Raw genomic sequence first — 17,086 nt, forward strand, 5'->3', positions numbered from 1 at the left:
ACCCACACGGTATGGGGAGTGCAAAGCCACAGTCTCTCAAGTCTCTACAGTGGGTGGTTTGCCCACTGTACAATCCTGGGGAGTGCAAAGCCACAGTCTCTCAAGTCTATACAGTGGGTGGTTTGCCCACTGTTCCATCCTGGGGAGTGCAAAGCCACAGTCCCTCAAGTGGATTCCTTTCTCCACTGGTTCTGGAGGGGGCCTTGTGCCCAGAGTGCTTCATCCTGCTAAGGACTGAGGTAGTGGATGTGAATCTCCACTGGTTCTGGAGGGGGCCTTGTGCCCAGAGTGCTTCATCCTGCTAAGGACAGAGGTAGTGGATGTATCTCTCCACTGGTTCTGGAGGGGCCATGGGGCCCTGAGTGCTTCATCCTGCTAAGGACAGAGGTAGTGGATGACAGTCTCTACTGGTTCTGGAGGGGGCATGGTGCCCAGAGTGCTTCATCCTGCTAAGGACAGAGGTAGTGTATGTATCTCTCCACTGGTTCTGGAGGGGGCAAAGCCACAGTCTCTCAAGTCTATACAGTGGGTGGTTTGCCCACTGTTCCATCCTGGGGAGTGCAAAGCCACAGTCCCTCAAGTGGATTCCTTTCTCCACTGGTTCTGGAGGGGGCATGGTGCCCAGAGTGCTTCATCCTGCTAAGGACAGAGGTAGTGGATGACAGTCTCCACTGGTCCTGGAGGGGACTCTGTGCCCAGAGTGCTTCATCATGCTTGTGATGGACTCAGTAGCGTCAGTGCCCTTGGTGCTCATGGGCCAGCGGTGCTTGTGGCGGCAGTGCCCTGTTCAGCGGTGCTTGGAGCGGTGGTGCCCTCTTCAGCGGTGCTTGTAGTGGCGGTGCCCTGTTCAGCGGTGCCCTGTTCAGCCGTGCTTGAGGCGGCGGGCTCCTTTGCAGTGACTCAGCTGCTGGCGGTCCTCTCTGTCCCAGCTGGGCTTGTGCTGGCGGTCCTCTCTGTCCCAGCGGGGCTTGTACTGGCAGTCCTCTCTGTCCCAGCAGGGCTTGTGCTGGCGGTCCTCTCTGTCCCAGCGGGGATGATGGCGGTGGGCTCCTGGGCAGCAGGGATGATGCTGGTGGCCTCCTGGGCAGCGTGGATGATGGCTGTGGCCTCCTGGGCAGCGGCGATAATGGTAGTGGCCTCCTGGGCAGCAAGGATGATGGCGGTCTCCTCCGTAGGAGACGGACGGGGTGGGGCAGGAGTGGGAAAGAGGTCAAGGTTGGACAGGAAAAGTTTTTGGGAGACACTGGGACATGTACCTGGAGGGGGTTTGGAGGTGGAGGAAGAGTTGTGGTTGTGGGAGGTGTTCGTTTGTTGACTTTGGGTGAAGGTGCATGCGCTTGAGGCTGTCGTGAGGTGGATGGCTGTTGGGTGGGTATGTGCCTGCGTTTGTGTATCTTGGGAGGTGCCGTCACAGACACACTGGGAGAGGACACAGGGGACGTGTGAATGGTAGTGGGGGTGGTGACTGCACATGAGCGGGGTGTGGTGGTGGGTGTGCTGGTGATGGCAGTAGTGGCTGTAGATGTAGTGCATGCAAGTGTGAGTGTAGACAAGACTGTGAGGGAGGAGGGAGACGAGGAGGAGGGGGAAAAAGTGGAGGCAGTGCATGTTGGTGTGTCTGCATGTGTGCGATGCTTGCGTGAGTGCCTGTGGGATGTGTGGTGCTTATGTTTGCCAGAGCTTCCCTTGTGTGTTGACATGTGTGCATGCTGGTCTGAAGGTGTGCTTGGGATAGGCTCGGGTACAGGGGATTGGGTCTGGGTGGAGGAAGTTGGAGGGGGGAGGCTAGAGACAGGGACAATGGCTGCCATCAGTGCTGAGGCCAGAGTCTGAAAAGCTCGCTGAAGGGCCGCCTGCCCAGACTGAATGCCCACCAGGAATGCATTTGTTTTTTGCAACTGCCTTTCGACACCCTGGATGGCATTCAAAATGGTAGACTGCCCAACAGTGAGGGACCTTAGGAGGTCAATGGCCTACTCACTGAGGGCAGCAGGGGTGACAGGGGCAGGGGCTGGGGTGCCTGGGGCGAAGGTGATGCCCACCCTCCTGGGTGAGCGGGCACGGGACAAAGGTTGAGGGGCTGCTGGGAGGGTGGTGCTGGTAGGGGGGGTGGCGGCTGTACCTGTAGATGCGGGGGGCAGAGATGTTGCCGCCACCACAAGGGAGCTCCAATCAGAGGACGAGTCCGTGTCGCTGGTGTCCCCTCCGTGGAGCTCCCCTCGCCGTCCGTCCCACTAATGAACTCCGAGTCCGTAGTGTTGCCCTCCATGGCCATGTGGGATGCAGCTCCCTCGTGCTCCGGTGCCACTGCTCCTCTGCCTGATGATGCTAATGCACACAAGAACAGGGAGACCACAAAAAGGGGGGGACGACAGAAGAAAGACATGTTCAGTGCATGCTTTACCGCTACCGTTGGCGGACACGACAGACACAGAAGCCCCCTGCACTACCCTGCGCTCTTGGGCTCCACTGTTCAATCCCTGGGAAATGTCTTACTAGGCTATGGACGACATCTGCACACATGGATGACACAGGGGCATGACTAAGTGTACTTGGCACTCTACAGAGGTGGGGTGGGGTGCCACATGGCCTACCTTATGGAGGGACCTTGCCTACTAAACTCGCCCTGGCCTAGGGAAACCCACAGCCCACCTCCCCCACCCAGACCCCTCCACTGAGCGCTAAATCAGCAGGATGAGAATTTACTCACCCCCTTGTGGCTGCTGTGATGCCCTCAAGCGCCCATCCAACTCCGGGTACGCCACCGCCAGGATCCTGAATATCAGGGGGGTGATGGTGCGACGGGCACCCCTCCCACGTTGGGAGGCCATCCCCAGCTGAGCCTCCACCGTCTTCTTGCTCCAGCGGCGAATGTCCTCCCATCTTTTCAATGGGTGATCCGTCTGTGGTAGACTCCCAGGGCCCGGACGTCCCTGGTGATGGCACGCCAAATATCTTTTTTCTGGTGGGCGCTGACCTACATGAATTGTACAGGGGGAAGAGAAACTTATTACCAACTGCACCGTCACAGTCATTGTCCCCATCCCTACCCTTGCCATGTGGCACATGCACTCACCGTCGTCTCATGCACGCCGCAATCTCCCCCCTCTTACATCCACCCCACTCCACACAGGCATAGCCCATACAGCATGCTCCCAGTGTACTTACCTGTTTGTCTGGAGGACCGTAGAGTAGCGTGTACTGGGGGAGGACCCCGTCCACGAGTTTCTCCAACTCCTCCGATGTGAAAGCAGGTGCCCTTTCCCCAGACACTCAAGCCATTGTCTCTTCCAGACCGAGGTCACAGCAGCACTTGCAGTGTGGTCCTCTCCTGTCGAAGATCAGGTATCGAGTGATTGAACAGATAGAAAATGGCGGTCATGTCCGCGGCGGTGCGTACCGTCACCGCCGGTGTACATTGTCATTGGCTCCTGGGACCCAAAGGGTCCAATGTTAACCAATGCAGCATTGTGCCGCGGTCTTCGACCGCCTACCGCGACGGAGTACAACGCCAGCGCAGTTACCTCACATCCCATTGTCCCACTTTACAGGTCAGGCAGCCGCCATTTCAGGGGGCCACATGGCTTCATTTTTAACTGCGTCACACTACCTAGGCCTAGACTCAACACACATACAGGCCACTTTTCGGATTATGATTGGTGTTCTGTGTAAGCTGTGGGTACGTACCTGTCAGTGCTCCATTTCCTTGCAAGTGGGTCATTTCAAACAACAGTGGCCATAGCATCAGGGATGTCCCAGCCTATATTTTCCAACGTGTTGTCCAGAGTGTTGTCTGCCCTGCTGAAACACATGCAGAGCTACATTGTTTTTCCCTCAGGTTGAGGATTTGCCTACAATGAAAGGTGATTTCTATGCCCTGGGACATATCCCCAACATCATAGGTGCTATTGATGGGACACATGTGGCTTTGGTTCCCCCCCGCAGGAGTGAACAGGTGTACAGAAACCGGAAGAATTATCATTCAATGAATGTGCAGATGGTATGTTTGGCAGACCAGTACATCTCCCATGTTAATGCCAAGTTCCCTGGCTCAGTGCATGACGCCTACATCCTGCGGAATAGCAGCATCCCTTATGTGATGGGTCAACTCCAGAGGCACCGTGTGTGGCTATTAGGTGAGCACCTGGAAGCAAGACAGTGGGAATGGTTGTCTGGGTCTGGGGTTATCCCTACAGGTTAGTGTGTGTCTAACAGTTGTCCCTCGCCATTTGCAGGTGACTCTGATTACCCCAACCTGTCATGGCTACTGACCCCAGTGAGGAATCCCAGGACAAGGGCAGAGGAACGCTACAATGAGGCCCGTGGGCAAACACAGCGGATAATCGAGCGGACCTTTGGCCTCCTGAAGGCCAGGTTCAGGTGCCTCCATATGACAGGTGGATCCCTATTCTATTCACCAAAGAAGGTGTGCCAGATCATCGTGGCCTGCTGTATGCTTCACAACTTAGCCTTTTCTACAGGAGGATGGTCCAGATGACGGTGTTGTTGCAGCTGTGGAGACTGTGGACAGTGGAGATGAGGAAGCAGAAGAAGAGGGCATGGACAACAGGGACTCAGAGATCCAGCAATATTTCCAGTGAGACACAGGTAAGAGTACAGACCTGCCTACTACATGTACTTAAACACTTCTGCCTCTCTACTGTCTCTCGTTTTCACCCAGTGTATGGTCACTGAGTTGTCACTTTCCCTTACGATTTCATAGATGTGGGTCCCACTGTGTGACATCTGCTTTGATTCCTCATGGACTAGAGCTGTGTGACATAGGTATGTTGACATTACCAATGAAAAAAGCTTTTTGACACAGTTATTGCTAATACAGTATTCCGAAATCACAGACAGACTCCAGATTGTTTTGTGCTTTAAGGGTGTTTATTTAAGTGCTCAATATTGGAGGGGGTAATAAAATGGTGAAGGGTGATGGTGGAGGAACGTCCATGGCAGAGTCCAGTCTATTAGTCTCACAGGTGCATTGCCCATATGGGCATAGGAAGTGGAGCTGGGGCAGTTTAAGCATGGACAGGGTGACAAAGTAGGACAGTAGGATGACAATCGGGGTGGTCTAATTTCTTGGCGGGGGTCTTGGCATCGTTCTCTGTCTTGTTCCTGGATCTCAGGGACCGTTTGTGAGGTGGTTCTCCCTCTGCAGGGGGTGGGGTGCTGGTGTGGTGATCCTGTGGCGGGGCATCCTGTCCACTAGCACCAGCGGAGGTGGTGGGCAGTTGATCGTCCAGGCTAGTGGTCAGGGGCCCCTTGTAGTGCCACAGTGTCCCTCCTGGTGTTCACGAGTTCCTTCAGCACCCCTACGATGGTGCCCAGGGTGGAGTTGATGGTTCTGAGTTCCTCCCTGAAGCCCATATACCGTTCCTCCTGCAGGCGCTGGGTATCCTGAAACTTGGCTAGTACCACTGCCATCGTCTCCTGGGAGTGGTGGTAGGCTCCCATGATGGAGGAGTGGGCCTCGTGTAGAGTGGGTTCCCTGGGCCTGTCCTCCCCCTGTCGCACAGCAGCCCTCCCAGTTCCCCTGTGTTCCTGGGCCTCCGTCCCCTGGACTGTGTGCCCACTACCACTGCCCCCAGGTCCCTGTTGTTGTTGGGGTGGTGGGTTAGCCTGGGTTCCCTGTAGTGGTGGACACACAGCTGATTGACGTGTCCTGGGGACGGAGGTATGGGCCCGCTGGGTGGGTGCTGTGCTGGTGTTTCCAGAGGAGGGAAGGTCTGTAGTGGCCTGTGACTGTGTCAGGGGAACCGACTGTCCAGAGGTCCCTGATGGGCCGGGCTGGCCATCTAGATCCAGTTGGACAGAGGTGCTGTCATCACTGTGGGCCTCTTCTGTTGGTGGTGTGGACATGTGTGGATCCTCCTGTCCGGTGACATTGGGTAGGGGTCCTGCAGGGGTATAAAAGGATGGTTATTACATCTGTGTGTGTCATGGTGTGCAATGGGTGGGTAACCGTGTACCCCAGTGCTTGCATTCCTGTGTGGGACCTCGTGTGATGATGGTTTAGGGGGGTGTATGGGTATGTGCAGTGGGCATGCTTTAGCGATGGGTGTCCATGCTTTGTTGTTGCATGCAGGGCCTGGTGTTGGGATGGGTGGTTTGTGATGTTGGGACATTTGTGAGGAGTTGGAGTGCTGGGGGTGAGGGTATGTGCTGGCATGCAGGTATGGTGGAGGATGTAATAGTTAAGATTTGTCTTACCAGAGTCCATTACTCCACCTACTCCTGCGAGGCCCTCAGGATGCAGAATCGCCAAGACCTGCTCTTCCCATGTTGTTAGTTGTGGGGGAGGAGGTGAGGGTCCGCCGCCAGTCCGCTGAACCGCCAGGTGGTGTCTTGAGACCACAGAATGCACCTTCCCCCTTGGGTGTTGTCCCACTGCGTTGACCCTGTCCACTATTCTTCGCCATAGCTCCATCTTCCTTGCAATTGAGGTGTGCTGCACCTGTAATCCGAATAGCTGTGGCTCTACCCGGACGATTTCCTCCACCATGACCCTGAGCTCCTCCTCCGAGAACCTGGGGTGTCTTTGCCGTGCCATGGGTTGGTGTAGGTGATGTGTGGGGTGGTGTGTGGGGTGATAAGTGTGCTGATATGTAGTGTGGTGTTGTGTGAGGTGCGTGGAAGTTATGTGGGTGATGGTGTTGTGTGCCTGTGGATGCTAGTGTTCTTGCTGGTGCTGTCTTTCTCTGGTTTTCGTTCGTGAATTGTTGTCATAAGGGTTTGTGGGTGATGTGGGTGTGTGTTTTATATTGTATTGGGTGTGTGGGAGTGGTGTGTGTATGTGTATCAGGTGTGTGTGTATTTGGAATTGTCCAATGTTGATGTGTTTTGTAAATGTGTGTGTATTTATGAGCGTGGTGTGTACCGCCAATGTAATACCAGGGTTGAAAGACTGCCGCGTGGATTCGTGGGTAGTGATAGTGTGGGCGTTTTTCTGTTGGCGTGACAGTGGAGGTTTTTGCCAGTTTATCACTGACCTTTGGTGTGGCCGACTTGTGTGGGTGTCTAGCTTTTGGTGGATTCCGAACTGTGAGTCATAATAGCTGTGGCGGAATTCCGCGCCGTGGCAGTGTGTTGGCGGTCTTCTGCACGGCGGTAAGCGGGATTTACCACCAATGTTGTAATGAGGGCCAAAGTCTTCAAAGCCTCCCTTTCCAAATTGGATATATTGATGAAAGGATGCCTCGGCTGAATCTTGTTGAGGTCAGATAAAACAGACTTTTCAAAAGCGAGGACCTCACATGGAAGGGATTGAGATGGAGGAACAAAAGTGGATGGTTTCCTTAAACCAGTGTCCTCGATCATCGGGACTGGAGGTTTATCCTTAAAAAAGAAATGCAGTTGAATCTTCCTGAAAAATTGGGAGAGCTCACAATTTAATCGGAAGAGATCTTCAGATGGTGTAGGTACAAAGCCTAAGCCCCTATTAAGGGCCTTGGATTCATGTGGGGTAAGTGGTCTGCAGGATAAATTAACTACTGGGTCCTCGGTGGAGGATTCTTGCCCTGACTCCGGGTAACCATTTGGGTTTCCTCCCTGCCCCAATGGACTCGTCTGCCTCTTCCTTTCTTTCTGCCTCTTCCTCTGCCCTGGCCGAGGCCTAAAAAAGGCGCATAGGGTAACATTGGACGAGGTTGGAAAAAGGGGAATGCAGGTTACCAGTAGAGGGGTTGGTTGGTAGGGTAAGGGGGATTAAAAAGAAGCTGTGGCATACTCTCATCCGTGCTCCATCCATCAGATGAGGAGCTACTGCTGTAGTTCCGTTTTTTTTTGTGCGAAACCGTGGACTCATCTGAAGAGCGAGATTTGATGAAGATCAGCCTTAAAAGTCCTCTTTGATATAAGGATAGACTTTTTCTCTTTCAAACTTCTTAATATATGTCTGTAATTTAGAGATTTTCTGCTGAGTTAAGAATTCTTTTGTCTCGTTGAGTTCGGAATTGATCTCAAGGAGACGACTTTTAAATGCTGATAATGTCACTGTCGTCTTGATGGTACTCTCAACACAATTGATCTGTACAGTGATTGACTCAGCTAGTGGTTTAGAAGTGTTAATGGTGAGGACCAACCAGTCCCTAGTACACTTCCTCGCGATCTGCGCCCAGTCCTTCCTAAAAGACAAGTCCTGTAGGAATATCCTGGGCATATTGGAAACCAACAGCCCATTGTGGGCAATGTTGGGTCTCAAGTACTCCGTCATGATTGTGCCTCTGCATAATGGTTTTAATCAAGTCACGTTTCAGGGAAGATAGTCTGTCCCAATCTTCCTTGAGACTACTTGAAGGCCAGAGCCAATACTGTTGAGGATAGAGGGGGCCTGTAATGCTGCAGACACTCCCGCATCGTCATAACTCAGACCTTGGAAATTGTCCATGGTCAAGAAAGGGGGAAAAAAAGGATCAGAAGAATAGAAAATGTTCCAACTTGCAAACAAGAAAAGTCCCACAGCGAAGCTGCTGTACTAACTTATCACAAAAAAGAGAGGGACGGGGAGGTTATTGGTCCAGTGTACACTCTCCCAAAACAAATGAGTACATTAAACCAGGTACACTGTTCCAAAAAGAAGGGGGCAACAATAAATGTAGGGCTAGAGATGGTCAGTAGTTTAAGGAGAGCCCTTACACACCCCATAGGATGTCAAGCTTCATCACTGGGCAATCTCCTCGCCAGACCGGCGCTGCAATGCCTGGTGGGCCACTCTTGTTGCGGTGGTGATACCGAAGATAGTCTCCCAAATTTGGTACGACCTAGGATGAATACTGACTGTTGAAATGTAGGAGAGAAGGAAAAGGTTAAAATTGGCTCTGAACCATTGGCATCACATTTAATTAGTCAGGGATAGTCAGGTCAAGATTGAAAGAAAAAAGGAGGAGTCCTGGTAGTTTTAGTCATGTCACTCTCTCTACTTCCCAACACTTGGCAACTGTTTAGTCTTACATATCTGTAGCCACACTGCTGTTAGGTTGGACCATACATTTACATGTTGGCACATACCATGGGTCCTGGGATGATAATTTGATGTTGAAACAATTACAGATCCCATTCCAACAGAAGGCATGTAATAGGGATTGATACATATGAAGTTATGTATGACAATGCACATTGACAAGCTTATGTCTCTGCTATTCTGGGTATTGCATTTTGTGAAAGTAGATGAACAATGCAGTGGCAAAAGATGAGATGTGAGCATGCAGGACATTGAAGATGTGTGACTGTTTTTGTGTTGTAATTACCAGACTCCACTCCTCCCAGTATTCCTGGCAAGCCCTCTTGATGCAGGGCAAGACCTTCTCTTCTCAGGGAAAGAGTTGTAATGGAGCACTGGGTGGACCATCACCATTCTTCAGGGACCCATATGTTGCCTGGAGGCTAAGAAATGCACTGTCCCCCTCAAGTCATTTCACCGCTTCCTAATGTCCTCTTTTGTGCACAGGGTGGTGCCTACAGAATTCAGTTTATCGACTATCCTTTGCCACATTTCCATTTTCCTGCTGAGAAGAGTATGCTGGACTTGGGCTCGAAACAATCTGTGGTTCTACTAATTTTCGGTACATGACATGAATGTAAATTAAGTGGGTGACAGGGACTTACTTAACAAGAAAATTCATATAGTGAGTACATTGACAAAAGTGTGTGAAAAGTGTTAAATGGGATGGTGGCAAAAAGTGGTACCTTATCCATCAATAAAAAAAACTGTCTTTGTCTTGTAGTGCTGTGGAGACGAGAGGCAAAGGGTCATAGTCTGTGAAGGGGTACATTTTATGGTGTGATTTGCAAGAGTGTCCACTTGGCCAATGTATGTCAGCTGTGTTGTTTTTGAATCCATTGAATAAGCACTTCTTTGTTGCCTTGCTGAATGTGTACCATGGCAGCTGACCACCATCAGCCAACCTTCGCAAGTAGACCATGACGTCTACTGTGTTTTTGTAATGGGCACAGCAGTTCCCTCGGCCATCATGGCGATGGAGTGTGCACTGCCAAGATTGCAGCCCGCTTCGCAGGTGGTAGGCTGCCATTTGTCTTGGTGGGTGGCAGCTCAGCCTGCATTCATCATAATACATCAGTCTGGAGATCGCCACTGCAGTGGTCTTTCTGGGACCATGACGGTCTGGCAGTCAAACCACCAAACTCATAATCAGCCTTTAGATTGGAGTGGGCCTGGTAAATCTAAACACTTTAATGCCCACACTTCCTTGAAAATGGTTTACATTAGAATGGGAAAAGTAAACATGACTCATTTGATGTCCAACACCTTCTTCAAAATAGTTTAGATTGGAGTTGGAACAGTAAACAGAACCCCTTTAATGTCCAACACCTTTCACTAAATGGTTGACATTGGAATTAGAATTGTTAATGTTTACCCCTTTAGTGTCCAACACCTTTCCAAAAATTGCTCAAATTTGAGTGGAAATAAAAAGTGTAAATCTTTCAGTGTCTAACACAACCCTCAAAATGGTTTACATTGGATTGGGAATAGTAAATGTAAATCTTTTAGTTTCTAACACCTTTCCTCAAATGGTTTACATTGGAGTGGGAATACTGAATTTTTCCCTCTTCAAATCTTTTTTATAGAAGTTTCTGTTTGTTCTTCACAACATTTCTTACATGAAAATTGGCCGTAAATGTCAATACCTTAGTGTTCAACACCTTTTCTAAAACGGTATTAATTTGAGTGGGAATAGTTAATGTAACTCCTCTAGTCTCTAACAACTTCCCCCAAAATGATTTAGGTTGGAGTAGGAATAGCAAAATAAATTTGAATCCTTTAGTGCCCAATACCTTCCCTGAAATGGTTTAGATTGAAGTGGGAATAGTAAATCTAAAACCTTTAGTGTCCATCACCTTGCCCAAAATGGTTTAGGTTAGTGTGAGAATAGTAAACATAACCCTTTTAGCCTGCAAATCCTTACCCGTGGAATTTGAATAGTACATTGAAATACTTCAGCGTCCAACACCTTCTCCAAAATGGTGTAGATTGAAGTGGTAATATTAAGTCTAACCCCTTAACTGCCCAACACCTTCATGAAAATTGCTTAGGCTGGAATGGCAATAGTACATCTAAGCCCTTTAATGTCTAACACCTTCCCCTAAATGGTTTAAATTGGAGTTGAAATAGGGAATGATACCCTTCATTGTCCAAAACATAATGGCTTGCTGTTTCTAGCTGATCTACTATGTACTTTTTTTTACAATAATAATCAACAAATGTGAAGGTTTTTAATTTTTTTTAATTTGTATTTTATTTTCTATATTTAAGGGATGTTATACTTATATTTTTCATATATATACTTTTTTAGGAATATTCTTGTTACGTGTTACATTGTTACATAATTTTATTTACATTTTTGGTATAGTATCACATGTAGTGTATTTCTATCAGAGTTTTAACACATGTAACACATGCCCCTTGTGCTTCCTCCTTCTGGCAGACACCTGGGCCACACTTCAGGCTCCAGGATGTCCCGATCACCCTGATGGGCTGCCATGGACCAGGTGGACACACACACCCACCCAGGTGGACCCAACATCTCCAAGACCTGCATTCCACGTCCTTCCAAGGGGAATCCTCCAGGTCATTGCCAAACAGTCAATCTACAGGAATTGTTTGGCTCACAGCTACCCTCAAGGAACGTGAGACCCCCACTCCCATTCAAAGGGAACCTGCGCCACTCTGCACAGGCCCTCCGAATTGTCCACTGCAACTACTTGCGTGAAGTCCTGGGGAACTACCTGCTCTTCAGACACCAGGTGACTTCTCACCGTAGTCACACTGGCTTCTGTGTTTCTCAGAGCCTCCACTCTCTGTCCATTGATGGTCACCCACTGTCTGTGCTTCTTAAAGTTCTCCGGCACGAGGGTCCTCTGGACCATCTCACTGTCCCCTAATGAGACAAGGGTCATTTCAGCTGGCTCCCACCCACCTGGAACCTACTCCTCCCCAAGAGCTACACTGGCCAAACCCTGTGACTGAGCACCAGTGAGTGGCACAATCAGTGCTGCAGGGCCACTAGTAGCATTTGATTTAAAGGCCCTGGACACCTCAAGTGCACTTTACTAGGGACTTACTAGTAAATCAAATATGGCAATCATGGATAAGCCAATCACACATGCATTTTACACAGGGAGCACTTGTACTTTAGCACTGGTCAGCAGTTGTAAAGTACCCAGAGTACCAAAAACAGAGTCCAGCACACAGTCAAAACATGGGAAACAGAGGCAAAAAAAAGTCAGGGGAGACCATGCCAAGGATGCCAGGTCTAACACTAAGGCATTAAGCTGCTTTATCAGATTGGTAGTGACAGCTAACATATTGAGTCAGCACTGCTCATATGATTGCTACAGCTATATATACCACAACGTTGTGTTTTTATATGTATCGCATACAACTAGGCCTTGGAATGATCAAATACGCATGCTTCCTCGCCATTGCGTTGGCTTACGTGCATGTAAGATGTCATGTTCAGTCCCTCATCTAAAGTGCAACTGGTCCACATCTAATAAGTAGCTTGAGTCCTAATAGTTTCTGCAAGCTTCACACATGTCACGTCAATAACTTCAATACCATGATAACATTGCACAATCAGCAAACCTACCATTAAGATAGTCCAAGGTCTCTACCTACAGTGACACAGAAACTTTGGATGTAGGTTCTACACTTCAACCAATTACAAGGTACTCTATTTCTCAACAGGTCGAGCTAGCACAGCACCTGATCAGACATCGTCCACTGACCAGCCTCCCAACCCGCCTCTGGATGAAGACGTCCGTGATGATGATGCTCCTGGACATGTGGACGTGGAAGATAGTCCTGGCTCATCTGGGCACTGTGGTCAGAAGGCAACAGTGAGTCTCACTGTGCCCTCAACAATACCTCCCATCCCATTTGCTTCTACATCACGTGTCCTGAGCCTGGGCACCTAGCACAGTTTCTATCATCTTGTGCACCCCAGTCCGGGATCCTGAGGTGCAAATCAATAATCCTCACACTGAGGGCCCATGACCCAGTTTGAGAAGGCACCCTGTGGGTGTAGGGTCTATGGGAGGGTTGCTGTGGGGCAGCTGAGTAAGGCCACTGGGGCCACTCACAACCAGGATACCTTGAGTCAAGTCTGGGGATATTTCAGGAATCCCAAGGCATGATGGGCCATGTGCTAACCAAACTCCAGGAAATCAAGCAGCGGGACATGATCCAACAAATGGATGACCATGTACACATGGGCACCATAACAAGGGTGCTGAGGGACATCCATACAACCCTGAGCAGGGCTTTTCCTTCACCATCTACCCCTTGTTGTGGGCCAACTACATCAAGCCCAAGTACATCTGTGGCAGACACAGGACGGGAGGCTCTGCCAGAGGACCAACCACCCTCAGACACTCTTGCCTCTGCAGCAGCTGAACCTCCCACACTTGCAAATGGAGACGTCCATGTCAATATCTAAGAGATGCGGATGGCAAGGCACCCACCACTGCCAGCAAGAAATCTCATCCTTAATGTCCTCCTTTGTGTGTCACACATTCACCCTGTGGATTGATCCTCAACCCCCTTCCATTTCTGATGGGAGGAGTACTCTAGACTTTGGACTTCCGATAGTGTGGAATATACTCCTATGATTTCATTCACCATGACTGACACCTTCACTTTTCATTCATTTTACTTTTTGTTACTAGTTTGTTTTCACCCTTTGCAAGTTAATACATTCACAAGTCACAAACTCATTGTCTACTGTCTTAACTTTCAACATTTAGCAATGTAGATATATAGTAACATGTGGACCACACAATGAAAACAAAATCTACGTGTGGAAGCAAGGATATGTTGCATGTACACAGTGTCCAACTTAGGTTAACAACCATTCCACATAAACACAAACATACAAGTGTCTTGTCAAATAAATGTAATTACATTGTTCTGCTTAAAGGCTGTCAACATGTCTTAAACATAGCAAATAATATATGATTGAATCATATTGTGTAAATTATCAAGTTTAGGCTGGTCCGTGGGCAATGTCTGGCCATGTAACATGGAAGGAAGAGATATTTTAGACACTGTCCTCTAGAATAGGCAAACATTACATTTGTTGATGTCATCAGTTTGAGCCATATCGCCTACCTCACAAAAGGAATCCAACATCATATAATGCAAGACTCAGACAGATGGCAGTACAGCAGTTTCTGATCACAGGGTCATTACAATCCAGTGCTTCTGTATCCCATGGTATGACACAAATAAATGTCAATGATGTGCCACAGGCACTTTGGTCTACAATTATGAAGCACATCATCTGCTATATATAGTTAATACAAAAAAGTGTTTAGCCAATGAAAAACAAAACTAACATGATTTCAGCCTAGCACTACATATTTTCTCATCTCACCACATGATCACACACATGATGCATCAGGGCCACCACATGGCAAGGAACAAATCCAATGGACTTCCAAACTTCCATCCTATCACTGTACAAGCTGTCTTGGCACAGCTCTTGTACACCAAAAGTCTGTAACATACATTCCGAGAAACAATCCATATCCATTTTGTATGTCCCAACAGCATTGTATACCTGCCAATGTCACAGTTCGTTAATGTCATAGTGAAACTACCTGAACAAATGCAAAAACAAAGAGTATAGGGCCAGATGTAGGAAGGAAAAAATGTGGCAGTTGGAAATTGCGAGTCATTGCGACTCGCGATTTCCGACTCGCAAAATGGGATTCAACAAAAAAAAGCGACATCAATTTGCGACTCGCAAATGATGTTGCACCGCAGATTGGGAGTCCGCTGTTAGCGAGGTCACTTTTTGCGACCTCGCTAAAAACGAACTCGCAAATTGCGAGTCGAGTATCGCAAATTGCGACTGTGCCGCAAATTGCAGGCTGGTGCAGCAAAACAGTTGGAAAAACCCTTCCTGGCTCTTGCTGATGACATCAGAGCCAGGAAGACATCAAATACACCTGGGAGGAGGGAGGACCACACGCTTTTCTAACTGCTGAGCAACTACCTGGAGGAACAGCTGTAACAATGGAAGACACAGGCAGTACAGGAAGGAAGAGGAAATTTAAATTCTCTGAAAAGGAACTTGAGGTGCTGACAGAGGAATGCTGCCAGCACCATGACCAGCTGTTTGGAAAGGCAGCCCTGAGTGTCCCAGACACTGAAAAGAGGAGGATCTGGCAGGACATCCAGGAGAGGATCAATGCCATAGGGGTGAGCCACAGAAGCATTGAGGAAATTAAAAAACAGTGGTATGACCTGCACTCCAGGACAACGGAGAGGGTGGCAGAGTGCCTCAGGGTGATGAGGGGCACAGGAGGAGGCCCATCCACCATCCCACCACCCACAGCCATGGAGGAACTGGTTGAACAGACCCTGGAGCCTGAGGCAGTGTCAGGAATGGGAGTACTGGACACGTCAATGCAAGGGACATCAAAAAGTGAGTACCATGAAACATGCATGTACTCCTATAAATGCTATACCCGCACTCACCCAGTACACAGTAGCATGCACAACCAGACTAGCTCCATTCCAGACTAGCAACCACCAGAATGGTGCAATATGGGCAATGTAGTGCAGTAGTTAGCTTATAGGCAAATGTTTATTATGAGGCATACAACAGATGTTAGATACTGACAGTGTGTTCCCTATGTCCCACAGGTCTCCCACAAGACACCCCCACCAGCCACACCATCCAGGGTGAAGAAAGCAGGCCACAGGCAGGGCAGGAGGCTGCAACAGCCACTACAAGGGCCCAGCACCACACCACCACAGTTCCCTCCAGATGAAGAAGTGGACATGGAGGAAAGAGACACAACATCTGGTCCCAGCCACAGTGTGACACAGCAAGAGCCAGAAGCACCACCGCGTCGTAGACGCAGACTCCAGGTGCAGGCAGTGTCCCAGGAGGATATAGGTGACGCATCCATGTCTGCAGTTGAGGCATCCCTCCTATCTTGTCAGCGCCTGCAAACAAGTCAGTTGAGGATTATTTCTGGGGCAATGCAGAGGATGGAGCACAATTTTACACATGGCCTGGCAGAAGTGAACACACAGTTCACAAGACTGAATGACAATGTCAGTGACCTAGCACTATCCATACGCCAACTGGTGACGGAACTGGTGTCAGAGAGACAAAGTGCAAGGCGCCGTGAGCGCCAACTGGTGCAGAGATTAGACCGCATGGCTGCATCCATTGTCTGTCTTGCAGTGAACACAACAGGCCTGTCACGACGTACTGTGAGCTTGCAGGTGGACCTGGGCCACTTTGCAGGGGATGTGGCTCGGGGACTGGGCCGCATTAGCCACGCTGTGGACATGCTGGAGGCCAGGCAGGTGGCAAGGGGCACGGCTGAGACAGGACAGTGAGGAGGGGTCCATCATCAGCAGCACATCTGCCACAGACACACGTGTGTTGCGGAGTGGCAGTGAACGTCAGGGGTCTATTGACCCACCTAGCACAAGCCATGCTGGGTGTACCAGGAGGAGGTGTTAGGCCCAAACACTGCAGGACTCATGAGGCACATGGAGTTAATGTGTCCTCATTGAGGGTGGGCATGTGCAGCCCCTTACCAACAGTTCAGTTATAAAGTTATTAGGTTCACTTATTAAAATGTTTTGTTTGATCCACTTCACAACTGGGCTCTTTGTGTGTGACATTAGTGTGTGTGGTGACAGTTACCACGTACCTTCCAAAGCATTGGTTTGCAATGTGGTCCCGTCTCTGTCTGCCTTGATTTGCAATACTTCTATCCCCAGGCTGGCGATGTGGTAGCTCTTGCTCGTCATCCTCCGAATTTGTGTCTTCAGGGGTGAGATGTAGCCCCCGTCTGGTGGCAATGTTGTGCAGTATAGCGCATGCGCCAACTATCTTGAAAGCTGTTATTGGGGCATACTGGAGCGCACCTCCACTTCTGTGGAGGCATCGGAATCTTGCCTTTAACAGTCCAAAGGTCCTCTCTATGACATTTCTGGTCCGCCTATGTGCACTGTTATATCGCCTCTCATTCTCATTGCTGGGTGTTAGGTACGGGGTAAGTATCCATGGTCGTAGCGCATATGCCCTGTCAC

The sequence above is a fragment of the Pleurodeles waltl genome, chromosome 1_2 (genome assembly GCF_031143425.1).
Source record: "Pleurodeles waltl isolate 20211129_DDA chromosome 1_2, aPleWal1.hap1.20221129, whole genome shotgun sequence".
In the NCBI taxonomy this organism is placed as follows: Eukaryota; Metazoa; Chordata; class Amphibia; order Caudata; family Salamandridae; genus Pleurodeles; species Pleurodeles waltl.